Source organism: Dasypus novemcinctus, chromosome 9, assembly GCF_030445035.2.
Source record: "Dasypus novemcinctus isolate mDasNov1 chromosome 9, mDasNov1.1.hap2, whole genome shotgun sequence".
NCBI classification, from domain to species: Eukaryota; Metazoa; Chordata; class Mammalia; order Cingulata; family Dasypodidae; genus Dasypus; species Dasypus novemcinctus.
The window spans coordinates 41700150-41715663 of NC_080681.1; the positions used below are offsets into that span (position 1 = coordinate 41700150).

Genomic DNA, 15514 nt, shown 5'->3' on the forward strand with positions numbered 1-15514 from the left:
TACCAGACTGCTATACAGATACTAAACAATGGGTTGGTTTAATAATGGAAATTTATCGTCTCATGGTTTTGGAGGCTAGAAGGCTTGCTTTCTCCTGGGATCGGTAGTGTTCTGGCTGGCTGGTAACCCTTGGAGTCCCTTGGCTTTCCTGATACATGATGATGTCCTTTCCTTTCTCGTCTGTGTTTCCACTGACTTCCTGCTTCTGGCTCCTTCCTCTGGCTTTCTCTCCCTCTATTTCTTCTGCTTATAAAGGACTCCAGAAATCAGATTAAGACCCATCCTCATTCAGCTGGACCACATTCTAACTAAAACAACATCTTCAAGAGATCCCATTTACAAAGGCTCACACCCATGGGGATACAGACTAAGACCAAGAACATGTGTGTATTTGGGGTATAATCAATCTGCCACAAGTGTCAAGACAGTTCATATGGGTGACATAAATTCCAAGGTTAGAGGTGGGGACTGGACAAGGTTTATGAGGGAGTCTTAGGTCTTAAAGAATAGGTATAATTCAGATATGCGAAGATAGGTGTAAAGGGCATTGCAAGTAGAAATAACAGTATGAGCAAGTAATGGAGGAGGGAAAATGCAGAGTATAGAAAACAGTTCTGTGTGGCTAAAGCATAAGGCATGACAGAAAGACTCTTGAGGGAAAAATCCAAAGATTGGGAAGAAATATGGAGGACCTTGAATATCAGACTTTAGGTACTAGCAAGTGGGTACTCACTATTCTGAGGAGATTTAAACTATCAAAATGCACTTTAAAAAATTGACTTGAGCAATTTTCATTTGAAGTATGTTTTGAGGTCCTACTATGTGCTAGACACTGCTCTTGGTTGTTGGGATACAGCAATTAACAAAGCAGACAATAATCCCTGAGATCAAAGAGTTTACGTACTATTGAGGTGGTTTGTAGGAAGGACTGTCTGGGATGATATGGAGACAGGAAGAGTAGATAAGAGACTCTTGGAGTTGTCCAGCTAAGAAGTAGTAATGATCCAAGCTAGAGTAGGTTCAGAGAATAGATAAAAGGGACTCGGGCAAGATATACTCTAAAAATCACTCAAAAGGGCTTAGCAACTAATTGGTTATAGGGAGAAACAGAGACAATGGAACCAAAGGTGACAGTAAATTTGATCCAAAAATCTAATGCCATGAACTGAAAAAGAGAATCAAATATGAAACAAGAGTAGACTTGGAAGGAAGAAAAGGAGCTGATTTTGAACATAGTTTATTGTGCAGTAGTCATTTAGATAGTTTCAGTAGACATTTGGAAATATGGGCTGGAGTTTGGGGAATAGATATAGGATTGTGAATTATAGAAGTAATAGAAACTATGAGAATGAAGAGGAAAAAAATATTTTTGTGACCCTTATGGTGGAAATATATGAGATAGAAGCAGAAAGAGGAGCAAAGATAAAGAAGGTGTATTAGTCTGCCAAAGGGGTACTGAGGCAAAGTACAGAAATCTTTTAGCTTTTATCAAGGGTGTTTATTTGGGATAAAAGCTTAGTTACAAGGCCCTAGAGTCCAACTCAAGGTTGCTTTCTCACCAAAGTCAGCTGCCATGTGTTGAAGCAGGATGGTCACTGATCTCTGTGAGGGCTCAGCCTTCCCCTCTGGGCTGCCTTTCTCTCAGCTGCAGGCTGGCGTAGGGCTTGTCTCTCAGGGCTTCTTCTCTCTCCTGGCATAGGGCTCGTTTCTTTCTGGGCCTTCTATATCAGTCTTGGCTCTCTTCCCAAGGTCAGCTGCAAACTATCAGGTGAAAGGCTCATCTCTCCCTGGGGTCGCAGGATCAAAAATGACCGAGCTCTCTTTCTCTTCCTGTGTGTCTTCTTGAGTAAATGTCCATTTGTATCAGCCCACCAAGGGGGCAGGGACTCAACCTGGGTTACACCTTACTGAAAGTAGCCCAATCAGAAGCCCTAAATTGATTTTATCAAGTAAACTTAATCAGAGGCCCCTCACTGAATTTAATACATTCAAAGGGGATCACTCATTGAGAAATACACTAGTTTACAAACATAATCTTTCTCTTTTTGTGATTCACAAAAATAATCTCAAACTGTCACAGAAGGAATAATTAGACATTTAGGGAAAAAACCGAGAGAGCTCTAGAAGTGAACACAAAGGAGAATTTCAAATAGGAGATGATGATCAAGACTGTCCAGTATGTAGGACTTCTACCTCTGGCTGTGATTAACTAACTGGTACTGGACCATCTCTCTTGCTGTGACGGCTATAGAGGTGGACAAAACACATGCAACAACTGTTTTTCAGACATTGGAAAGCAGGCAGTGCTGGACTGTGATACCTGAGAAGAGGAAGACACATGAGAGTAGTCCCTCCATCAGTCTGTTTTTCTTCCTGGAGACACAGGAAAGTAGAGCCTAAATAGAAAGTGATGGCCTTGCTTAACTGAAGAGTCAAGAATCAGAGTTCAGGGCTATTGAGATGGATATATTTGTAGTTTAAGATACAGAAGAGAAAAGAGCTGCACAGAGAAGAGGGTCTAGAAATCACTAAAAAAAATACTCAGTCATTGACAGAATACTAAGCTGCTTATTCTCAGGGAAGGACTCTAGGAAGCATGGTGGGAAACAGCTTCCAGGGGACTGTGAGTTGAATGGAGATTCCAGAAGGTGCATACAACTGGAGAAGCAGCTGTTTTGAGTGTGGAGACTGTTTTGAGTAGGGATCCACCAAGGTTTCCAGTGAAGACCCAAGAAAGGCTGTGCATTAGAAGTAAGGCTACCCTGGCTATAGAGTAAAGGTTACTCTAGGCTCACCCAAACAAAGTTCAAAAACAGCCTTGTAAGAATCTAACTGACCCACCAGTAAATTAACTCAATAATGTAGCACTTACAATGCTCAGCATATAGGATTTTAAAAAAATTACTGGACACAGGAAGAAGCAGGAATATGTGACTATAATCGATTTTTTTAAGAGAAACATACCCACACATGGTAGAGATGCTAGAAGTAGCAAGCAAGCAAGGATTTAAAAACTACTATTACAGGGGAGCTGTTGTTGCTCAGAGGTTTGAGCACTGGCTTCCCACATATAAGGTCCAAAGTTCAATCCCCAGCCCTGGTACCTCAAAAAATAAAATAAAACTGCTATTACAAAGGTGTTCATGGCTTTAAAAGAAAATGTGGGAGTCAAGTGAAGAGGGAACTCCTTACTAGAGAATGAAAACTATAATAGAGAACAAATAGGGGAAGCAGCTGTGGCTCAACCAGTTGGGCTCCTTTCTACCATATGGGAGGCCCTCAGTTCGCGTCCCGGGGCCTCCTTGTGAAGGCAGACTCTGCAGAGCTGCGCCTGGCCCATAGGGAGACAAGAAAACACACAGAAGAGCGCACAGCAAATAGACACAGAGGGCAGTCAGCTAGCAAGCTGCAAGGGGGGAGGGGAAATAAATAAATAAATAAATACAGACACAGAAGAATGCACAGCGAATGGACACAGAGAGCGGACAGCATGCAAAAAGCCACGGGGGGAAGGGGGGATAAAATTTTTAAAAAAGAGAGAGAACAAATAGAAATTCTAGAACTGAAAAATAAAATATCTTAAAATGAAAAAAAGAATCCATAGATGGACTTAATGGCAAATAGAATTCTACAGAAGAAAAAAATCAGTAAACTTGAAGACAGGGCGATAGAAACCATCCAACCTTAAGTACACAATAGAGGAAAAAGGCTGAAAATAATGAACAGAGCCTCTTTGACCTATGGGACAGCAGGACGTGGCCTAATATCTGTGAAATTGGAGTCCCAGAAGCACAGGAGAGAATGATTGAGGCAGGAAAAAATATTTGAAGACATGATGGCTGAAAAAAGTCCAACTTTAATGACATTTATTAACTCACGAATCTAAGCATTCCAATAAACCACAAGCAGGCTAAGATCAAAGATAAACCACTCACACGTACATCATAGTAAAATTGCTGAAAACCAAAATTCAAAGAGAAAGTCTTAAAAGCAGCCAGAGCCAAAAGTCCCATTACATACAGGGGAACAATAACACTGACTTCTTATCAAGTCAGAAGATAATCAAACAACATCTTTAAAGCACTGAAAGAAATAAAGCTTGCTAACCTGCAATTGGAAATCTAGCAACAAGATCCTTAAAAAATGAAGGCCTGAAAAATGTTGCCAAATAAGGAAAGGCTGAAAGAATTTGTCACCAATAGACATGTATTACAAGAAATTTTGAAGGAATTCAGACTGAAGGAAATGATTCTAGAAGAAATTTAGATCAACATGAAAAAACGAAGAGTACTATAAATAACAAATATGTAGATAACTATAAATGACTTTTTCCTTGTTTATTATTGAGTAAATCAAACTACCAATTCTAGAGCTTAAGTTCTTGGTGGATATTGCAGTAGTTTGGGAGTCAGGACATCTGGGGTCTAGGGTCCACTATTATAATCTTTGATAAATGACAATCTTTTATTTTGGTTTGGTCATGGGCCAAGTAGGATTTTTAAAAATTTATTTTTTATTTATTTCTCTCTTCTTCCCCTCCCCACCCCAGTTGTGTGCTCTCTGTGTTCATTGACTGTGTGTTTTTCTGTGTCCACTTGTATTCTTGTCAGCGGCACCCAGAATCTGTGTCTTGTTTTTGTTGCGCCATCTTGCTGTGTCAACTATCCATGTGTGCAGCACCACTCCTGGACAGGCTGTGCTTTTTTTTACATGGGGTGGCTCACCTTACGGGGTGCACTCCTTGCACATGGGACTCCCCTGTGCGGGGGACACCCCTGCATGGCATGGCACTCCTTGTGCCCATCAGCACTGTGCATGGGCCAGCTCATCACACAGGTCAAGAGGCCCTGGGTTTCAAATCTGCTTCCCCCAAGTAGGATTTTAATACTTGATAAACATTCAATAAATGTTTCCTTTAATCACTGCCAAACCCCTCAAATGTAAACATGCATTTGAATCACCTAGCAATCTTGTTAAATTCGAGCTAAAGACAGTGTGATATTGGTGAAAGAATAGTAAAACAGATCAGTGGAATAGAATAGTGATGTATCTTTTTCTTTCCTTTTTCTTCAAATCTGTTGTGTCTCTTTTCTTACAGTTTATATTTAAAATGCATCTTTTATAAACTGTGGGGTTGGTTCTTACCTTTTTTTTTTTTTTAACAATTTGACAAGTGACTTTTAATTTGAGTCTTTAGTCCAATTACATTTAATATAATCATCAGTATGGTTGCATTTGCATCTACAATCTTGCTATTTGTTTTCGCCCATCTACTTATTTTGTCATATTTTGTTTTTGTTCCTTTTTTCTCCCTTCCTTCCTTCTTTTGGATTTGTTGAGAATGTTTAAGTATTCTACCTTCTCTATTTGCTTGAAAGCAATATCTCTTGGTATTATTTTTTAGTGGTTGATCTACAGATTGAAACATGCATCTTAACTTAGCAGTGTCTCTGTTATCTTATGCTACCAATGCTAATTTTTGATACCTATACTACCTTAATTTAGCAAAGCCTACTAAGAATTCAGATTATATCAGTATACATATAGTATTTAAAAATTTACAAAAGTATACTCCCAGTTCTCTCACTGTTCCTTTGCACTACAGTGGCCATATACCATCCTTTTACATATGTTAAAAGCACATAATATATTGTTACTATTTTTTGCTTTAAACAGTCAGTTGTTCTTTAAAGAAATTACATGAAGTTGACATTAGTACAATCCTCGAAAACATTCTAAGTCTACTGCCCACTTGCTCAAGTTTCCAAATGTAGTATGTGAAGTCCTTTATGGTCCCCAACTGTTGAGGTGGATGAAATAAGCCTTCAGTGAAGTCACCCCTACTGTCTCAAAGGCTCAGAATCTCCTCAAAATTCATCCTGGAGAAAGAAAAGGGGATCAAGATGCTTAGAGAGGAGGGGAAATACTGGCAAGGGGATGGGGATAAATTTTAATTTTAAAATCTCATTAAGCTTCACTTTTTATGATGTATTATTTGAATACATTTCTTTTTAGAAAGCAAGCTATAAGGCCCTCAGTGGTTAGTTCATACGAGGAGATGCTGATAATTATATCTGAATCATCAGTTATTCTAGTTCTAGCTCCAGAAAGCAAAATACAAATAGTAAAAGATGAGTGTTTACTTGAAATCTTTGGGCAGAGACAGACCTTTGTTTCCTCTCACTGTCATCTGGTGTAGGGATAAGTGTGTTTGAAAAGAATGTGTTGTTGATGATTTAAAAATATTTGACCTTTCATTAGAGATAGTATTTTTATAATCTGAAATTTTTAATGTAGAAAACTGAGATTGCCTTAAATCTGCAGGTGTCATATTTTGGATAAAATAGTATTCAACAACATATGATAAATATACACTTCCTAATCATCTAAATGTTTGCAGTCACTGTGTATCTCCATTGAATATATGTTAACATTATACTTTAAATCTGTGTTTTCTTTGTATATGATTGCATTTCATAAGAATAAAAATTTATCTAAGATTTTTCTATCATGGGAATGGAAACCTTCCTAACATTTGAATCATGCTTAGTATGGAAAAGAAAATTGGAGCTATCTCAATAGTCACTACCCTTCCTTGGCATAGAATGATAGAATATTGGTGTAAAAAAGACTGACTTTTTTTTTAATCTTCAAAAGTGGTGCTGAGTGCCATAGCCCTGCATCTCTGGAGATACCGTGATTTTCTGGGGCACTGGCTATGTGCTCTCTACCAGTAGAGAGCATGATTGATCGCCTGTGGCTGTCCTTTGCCTTCTTCATGCTGTTCATGGCTGTTTCTGCACCTCATGGACTGTATGACACCTTTGATTAAAATAAGCCCTCGTGTTTGTGATTACTGCACATCAGGTTATTGGGTCTACAGCTGACCTTTTAGCTGTCCACTGGCCTGAGCGCGTGGCAAAGTGGGCGCAGATGTCTGGGTGAGATTCTCAGAATCACGGTGCTGTTCTGTTAGGTTAAGTCATCCTGGTGGTATCCAAACAGCATCGGGTATAAGAATTTTCTTTTTCTATTTTAACTTAATGAAGCTGTGAACAATATCTTTAAATAGCTCATGTTTTTCTAGAAGGGTAATCTCAGTAAAATCACCTATAAGAAGATAGCATGTGTCATATTGGTTTTGTAATATCAGTGCTTGCACAGAATGATAGGAGGAAAACTAATTGTGTTCTGTTCTTATTGGTTATTATTGGTTGATGACATTCCCCTGAGGACTGATAATACTAGGCTGAATCATGTGAAATTTGCTATTTGTACATGCAATTTTATATGGTTCAGCCTAATAGGAAGCAGAGCAACTTGAGATCTAGGAGACAGATATATTTTAACTAGTTTTCTCTATATTTTTGTGAGTCCTCTATACATTTTAAAAAATTAATACATATAAATTAAAAATTGGAAGTGGAAAAGCAAGATTTGTTTGTTCGTATTCTTGCTCTTTTTTCACTCTGTGTCATTGCTTCCTTGCTCACAAGGAAGAGGGAGACTCTCTATTTGGGCTTCTCCTGACATTTCCCACTCTGTGGTCCCTTGAGAGGTAAACAAGTAAAAGTACAAATATTACGTTTTTGGTTATGAATTAGGTATCTTTAGATCCTTCTAACAATATTTTAAATGTGCAGCTCTTCCTATGTGAAGACAATTCCATTACCCTAATATATTAGAAGTACTGAAATGTCTTCATCCCTCCCTTCTTCCTTATTTTTCCCTTTGCAGTTTCATTTGTGCAGAAAAAGAGCTCTGTTTGCTTTGGCTGAGACTTTTCAGTAATAAATGCTTCTACATCTAAAGCGACAGCAATTTTGAAGACTGACTTTCTAAAATTATATTCAGGTGAGTTAAACTTTAGATGTCATACCTTACAGCTAAAAGCAAATACATTTGATGCAATCATGTTAAGCAAAATATATTTGCATTCACGTGTTCTTAATATATCAGTTCTCCTGGATGGATTTAAATTATATTGACAGAAAACATCCATTTCCTCACGTTATCAAGTACCAGTGAGGTTTCAGAAGCTGGTCGACAGCATGGCTGACTTTGAAAACATGTAATTCAGCCAAGGCTGATCTTGTTTTTCCTTTATTCTTTAAGCCAGAAGCAATTACTTTTCATTTCAGGATTAAGCGGCTGTGCGGCTGCCATTCGTCGCCGAGGCTCCTGGTTTCGGCATGCCTCCTTGGTTCCCAGCCAGTCCTGGGGGTTCAGGTAGCAGCTGTGGCTGGGAGTGCCTCTCCAGCCCGCATTCCTTGGCTATGAATTTAGCAGCCCCATTTATCTGATGAAGACCTCCCGGTACGAGTTGCTCATGACATTGTCACACAGACCTTAATGAATTATATGGAAAGATATTGAATAATTTTCCTCTTGGAATGCCATTGATGCTGAATTTCCCAGCTCCTTTCTCTCTCACTGTTCACCCCAAAGGTCTGAGGTGCTGAGACCCAATGAGACCTGCCCTACTTAAGCCAAATTCTAACACGATGGCTACATGTCCTCCCTGGGATGCTGCCACCACGCCTGCTCAGAAAATTTTCAACAATTACATTTGCTCAAACGTTTAATCTCTGATCTGCACTGGCTATTTGCATTTTAATCAACTTGTACTTTGAATTTATACTTTTCATCTCCAAGTGCTGTCACCAGCTCACATACACAAGGATCTCTCTTCCTTCTTTTAAAACCCATGACTGTACTTGGGAGAGCTTGGGATGGCTTTCTCATTATTTCATGTGTCTCATTTTGCATGCCCCCCCCCCCGCCCCCAGACTGTAAATTCCTTGAAAGGGATGACCCTGAAAATATATACAAGCAGAGAGAAAAACATTTGGACAGACAGACCTTTGTTGCTCTAGGCAGTCTCTAAAATTTGCCTTAACATGTTCAGAAGACTCAAGATCATCTGCTGTATTTTGAGTCTTCTTTTCCCCGCCTGCCCTCTGCTGGAACTGCTAATGTGCAGTAAAATGGCCAAAGCAGGTCATCATATGGGAAACATGGGAAAACAAGGGGTGTGTGTGACTGAAAGGCAAAGTGAATAAGTAAGATTTGTGGCTCCACAGCCTAAACCTTTGAAGCTCCTCATTTTGTGCCTTTGGATAACTAGCAGTCTCAATCCAAGGCCCCTTTTATTGGTTCATCCATTTATAGGGACATGATTCTGCTTGCTGGCATGAGATGGACCAGATGACCTTGTGTCCTTCTCCTCCCGTGGGCTTGTTTCAGTTCCAGAACCATCCAGTAGATGACAGCCGAACCGGGTAGCATTCCCTTCCCAAACACAAATGTCCTTCCTATTCACCAGCCCCGCAAAGCCCTTCACCACCCTCATCTTCAAGAGGCACATACAAGATTCTGGCCAGGTTGCCATTTGGTAAGGCAATGCAGGAGGTAAGGAGTTTGAAACTCTAGACTGGTTCCTGTTTCGAAGGGCAGCAGGATGTGACAATTGCTGAGGCAGCTCATTTGCCCTTGGAGAGGAGAAGCAAGTGTCTGACCCAAGATGACCTCTCCCTTCTGCTGTCAGGGAGGCGAAGGTAGCTCTGTGTGGACCAACTCCACCCCCCTCCCCCAGTCTGCTCTTGGTCAGATGTCATGAAATGATGTCATGAAAAAGAGGAGGAAAACATAGATGTTGAGTTTGTTTGTTTTAATTATGAAGAGAGGTCATTCTCTGGGGGAGCAGAATCCATTAGCTGCATCCATTTCAATATCTTTCATTAATAAATTTAGGCAGCTTTAATGAGATTTTATTGTGTAGCCTTAAAGAGCTGTTCTGGTAAATGCCCATCCCATAAATACTAGCACTACTTTATATGTATGATATCCTTTTTGGAAGGGTGACTCTGAATTATTATCCAGATATTAATTTGCTCATAAGCCAGTCCAGACAATACAAAGAAACTTCTTCATATTTTGAACATTGTTCAGTACATTATGAAGTGGGCAAAATCTGCTCAGATATGACACTGTTTTAAATCAGGGGTTAAGTCAGTCTGGTTACCTCCCAAAATAAAATTTTGAAAATCAGTTTTATCATTCTATGGATTGAATAAATGATTTCCACATATAATTCTGTAAATTAAACAATAGACTTTTTAGTTACAAGAAAAAACAGCAGTTAGCCAATAAACCTTTCTTATAAAATGAGTTTTAATTTATTATATGCATTAGCATTTATTCATGCTTTAGATTTCATGAATCAATTTTCCATTTTAAAAAGATTCCTCTGAAAAGGACAGTGGAGAAATGCTGAGTTCTAAAAGCAATGTTGGGAAAGGCAGCAAGTCCAGTATTCTGCAGACACATTTAACCAAATTATAGTCAATATTCATGTGGCTCCAACTATAAACCCACAATTTCTTAAAATATGTTTTTTAACAGCTTTACTGAGATATAATTCACATATCAATCAATTCACCCCTTTAAGATCAATTCAGTGGTTTTTAGTATAGTCACAGATATATGCATTATTGCAATAAACCCACAATTTTTAAAAAGTATTCACCTTATGAACTGACTCTCAGGGAATGTAAGAGTTTAAACAGGAAAATATTTAAATTTTGCTATTTGTTCAATATTGCAGCAGCCTCTGGCATTATTTTTAAACATTTTGCTACTTTGTCAGGCTTCTTCTACTTTGCTCTAAGGTTTTAATTTTGTTTATAGTAGTACATTTCGATACAGTAGTTGGCCCCAGTTTAGAAGACTGTTAGTATTTTGTGGCAATTTTATTAATTACTTGCTTTTGGAAAATGTTTTAAGCTGAAAACTATTTGAAAATAGCTCTAAGTATCACTACCACCAGGTGAATGTTAACTTTAAATCATTTATTCATTCCATTCATTCATTCATTCAACAAAAATGTATTTAACTGTTAGCCATGACTGACATACATTAGGCACATTAGGCACGGTGCTGGGAACCAATAATACTTTCAGGAGCCCACGAAAAAAAAAATCTTTTTGAAGTACCAGGGCTGGGGATTGAACCCAGGACCTCGCATGTGGGAAGCTGGTTTTCAACCACTGAACCACATCAGCTCTCCTGAGTTGGTTGTGTTTTTTGTTTTGTTTTTTTAAGATTTTTAAAATTTTTCATTTATTTCTTCCCCTCCTGTTGTTTGTGCTCACTGTATCTGTTCGTTGTGTGCTGGTCCTCTTTTTAGGAGGCACTGGAACCAAACCAGGGACCTCCCATGTGCAAGGGAGGTACATAATCACTTGAGTTACCTCTACTCCCTGCTTTGTTGGGTCTCTTGTGTTTTCCTTTTGTGTCTCTTTCATTGTGCCATCTTGTTGCATCAGCTCACCATGCCAGCCCATCATGTCAGCTTGCTGTCTTGCTTGTCTTGTTTAGGAGGCACTGGGAACCGAACCTGGGACCCCCATGTGGTAGGTAGGAGCTCAACTGCTCGAGCCACAGCTCTTCCCCTGAACTGGTTTTTTTGTTTGTTTGCTTGTTCACCTTTTTTATTTTTAGGAAACACTGGGAACTCCCTTGTGGGAAAGAGGCACTCAATGGCTTGAGCCACATCAGCTCCCATGAGAATGTTTTCATTGCTTTTAAAGCCAGAATGAAAAATGAATTTTGAATCAAAGAAAATGTTTTAGCACGTAATATTAATATGTTGGTCTTTTTACCAACACGATCATTAAAATAGAATTTTAAATATTTCTTTTTGAGCAAGGGATTCATGAAGGCAGAATTCCCCAGGACCCATGAAACCCATAATGTAGCCCTGTGTACTATATGCCAAATTGTACCTAAACTAGATTCTAGGAATAAAAAGATGAATAAGACTCACTTTCTTTACCTACAGCCTAATGAAGTCAATGGACATATAAATAGACACTTTATGAAGTGATTTCCTTCAAGTTGTTTGCAACAGTAATTACAGCCTGGTGAAGGTTTTACTGCAAGGTATCATTTAACACATAGACTTGCTCTTATCCTTCTTTCAGTTAAACTTATACAAAAATAGGGTTTGCATATATTTTAATGGTATGTAGATAGTTCATGTCCAACATCACCGATAATACCATTTAGATCTGTCAGTCAAGTGGTTTTTTTTAAGATTTATTATTATTAATTTCCCCTCGCTTGCCGCTTGCTTGCTGTCTGCTCTCTGTGTCCATTCGCTGTACATTCTTCTGTGTCTCCTTGTCTCTTTGCTGTGTTATCTTGCTGTGCCAGCTCTGTGGGCATGGGCCATCAGCTCTCTGCAGGAATAGGCCAGCCTGGGGCATGAACCCAGGGCCTCCCATATGGTAGACAGGAGCCCAATTGGTTGAGCCACAGCGGCTTCCCAAAATATTTATATTTTAAGCACAGTTTATCCACAGGGCCATGAAGGAAATAGCAGGCCCTGAGTATCAATGGTCCAATGAGGAAAATGAGAGTTTGGCTCTGTGACAGCTTATTATGTCCTTCCGTGTTTTATGAGGATTTCAGAAATGGAGCAGAATCTTAGCTGCACTTTCCCTCGTCATGAAATTTCTCATTTATGTGAGGTTCAGCATTTATTTTTTTTCAATTATGGTTTCTAATGCCATCATTGAAATAGTCAGAAAGTTCTCCTTAACCTAAAACTTCCTTGTTAATATTTGAGCCCATTTTTGCTTTTTTTTTTTTAAGCTGGAGAATGATTTTTATAATTTTCTATCTTCAGAGCAATTTTACCTGCATTAACATATTGCATACACAAAAGCATTTAGGAGTAAGCAGGGATCATAGGTTAATGAAAAGTGCACAGGCTTTGTATCCGATAAACCAGGGTTTGAATCAGAATTCTGACATTCAAGCTACCTAACTTTGGTCAATTCACTTAGACTCACGGCATCTCAGTTTCCTCATCCATAAAAAGGAAATCATTATGAATGCCTTACAAAGTTGTTATAAGGATTAAAATAATGTATGCCAAGCATATGGTACCTGGAATATAGTAGATGCTTAATAGGTAGTTGCTATTATTATTAGCTATATTTTACAAATTAGGAAACAGAACACAGAAATATTAAAGGACCAAGGTCAGTGTCAGATGGCTGGGCCACCCAGCAATGACTGGCAACTTTAGCCTTAGCTGTTTTTTTAAAATTTTTTTTATTAGAGAAGATACAGATTTACAGAAAAACCATCAGAAAATAAAGTTCCTATATACCCCTTCCCCCGTTATTAACACTTTACATTTTTTTGTGGCACTTTTGTTACAATTGATGAAAGAATATTATATAATTGTACTGTAGTTCATAGTTTATATCAGGGTTCACTGTGTTATTAAACACTATGTTTTTTTTTTTTAAATTTTATTCTAGTAACATAAAAAATCTAAAATTTCCCCCTTTTAACCACATTTAAATAAATTCAGTTATCAGTTACATTTACAATGTTGTGCTACCATTACCTCCATCCATGACCAAAACCTTTCCATCAATCCAAATAGAAATGCTACACCAATGAAGCATTAACTCTCAATTCTCCACCCTTGCCCTGGCCCCTGGGAATCTGTATTCTAGTTTCTGACTCTATGAATTTGCTTATTCTAATTATTTCACATCAGTGAGATCATACAATGTTTGTGCTTTAGTGTCTGGCTTATGTCACTCAATATGATGTCTTCAATGCTCATCCCTATTGTCACATATATCAGAACTTCATTCTTTTAAGGCTGAATAATATTCTATTGTATGTATATACCACATTTTGTTTATCCATTTATTGGATGATGGCCACTTGGGTTGCTTCCATCTTTTGGCAATTGTGAATAATGCCACATGAACATCAGTGTGCAAATATCTGTCCAAGTCAATAAGCAACTATTTATTGAACTTCTACTACATTCCAGGTTCTTTTGGGTGTATACCTAAAAGTGGGATTGCCAAGTTTTATGGTGATTCTATACTTAACTTTCTGAGGAACTGCAAAACTGTTTTCCACAGCAGCTATACCATCTACATTCCCACCAACAATGAGCAAATGTTCTTATTTCCTCACATTCTCTTTAACACTTGTAATTTAAAAATAGTAGCCATTCTAGTGGGTGTGAGACGATCTCTTATTGTAGTTTGGATTTGAATTTCCTTACTGGTTAATGATGTTAAGCATCTTTTCATGTACATTTTGGCCATTTGTGTTTCTTCTTGGAGAAATGTCTCTTCAGATCTTTTGCCTATTTTTCATTTGGGCTGTTTGTCTTTTTGTTGTTAAGTTGGAGAATTTCTTTATATATTCTGGATATTAAACTCTATTAAATTCCTATCAGACATGTGGTTTTCAAATATTTTCTACCATTGTGTAGGTTGTCATTTTACTGTTACGGAGTCCTGTGATAGAGAGAGGTTTTAAATTTTTATGAAGTCTCATTTATCTATTTTTTTCTTTTGTTGGTGGTACTTTTGCTGAAAAATCTAAGAAACCATTTCCTAATATGAGGGCCTTAAGATGCTTCCTTGTATTTTCTCCTGGGAGTTTCATAGTTCTAGTTCTAATATTTAGGTATTTGACTCATTCGGAGTTAATTTTTATATGTGGTGTGAGGTAGGCATTCACCTTCATTCTTTTAGATATGGATATCCAATTCTCCCAGCACCACTTGTTCAAGATACTATTCTTTCCCCATTAAATGGATTTGACAACTTTGTAAAAAATCAATTGACCATTGGGAAGCAGCTGTGGCTCAATTAGCTGGGCTCCCGTCTACTATATGGGTAGCCCTGGGTTCGTGTCCCAGGGCCTCCTTGTGAAGGCAGGCTCGCCCGCATGCCGCAGAGCCCTGCCCACAGATGCCGTGGAGCACTGTCCAGCCCACAAGCGCTGCAGAGAGCCGACTCAGCAAGGTGATGCAACAAAGAAGGGAGACAAGCAAAAAAAAAAAAACCACAGAAGAGCACACAGCAAATGGACACAGAGAGCAGACAGCAAGCAAGCTGCCAGAGGGAAGGGGAAATAAAAATAAATCAATACAGACACAGAAGAACATACAGCGAATGGACACAGAAAGCAGACAGCACACAAAAAGCCATGGGGGTGGGGGGGAGTTAAAAAAAAAATCAATTGACCATAGATGTGAGGGTTTATTTCTGAACTCTCAATTTGATTCCATTGGTCAGCATGTCTGTGTGCCAGTACCATGCTGTTTTGATTATTGTCGTTTTTGTTTTTTTTTTTTAAGATTTATTTATTTATTTATTTAATTCCCCTCCCCTCCCCCAGTTGTCTGTTTTCTGTGTCTTTTTGCTGCCTCTTGTTTCTTTGTCCGCTTGTTGTCAGCAGCACGGGAAGTGTGGGCGGTGCCATTCCTCAGGCTGCACTTTCTTTCGCGCTGGGCGGCCCTCCTTACGGGGCGTACTCCTTGCGCGTGGGGCTCCCCTACGCGGTGGACACCCCTGCGTGGCAGGGCACTCCTTGTGCACATCAGCACTGCACATGGGCCAGCTCCACACGGGTCAAGGAGGCCCAGGGTTTGAACCGCAGACCTCCCATGTGGTAGACGGAC

General features: G+C 38.9%; 1 long non-coding RNA gene across 8 annotated transcripts in view; it reads left to right on the top strand.

Moving 5' to 3' along the window:
- The window catches only part of LOC101421424 (uncharacterized), a 109767-nt gene that overhangs the window by 70878 nt on the left and 23375 nt on the right, over positions 1–15514 (top strand). For all 8 annotated transcript variants that reach the window (XR_009187163.2, XR_009187165.1, XR_011649645.1 and 5 more), the window contains one exon: positions 7738–7854. This is a non-coding gene — a long non-coding RNA (uncharacterized lncRNA). The remainder of the gene's footprint in view (positions 1–7737; positions 7855–15514) is intronic.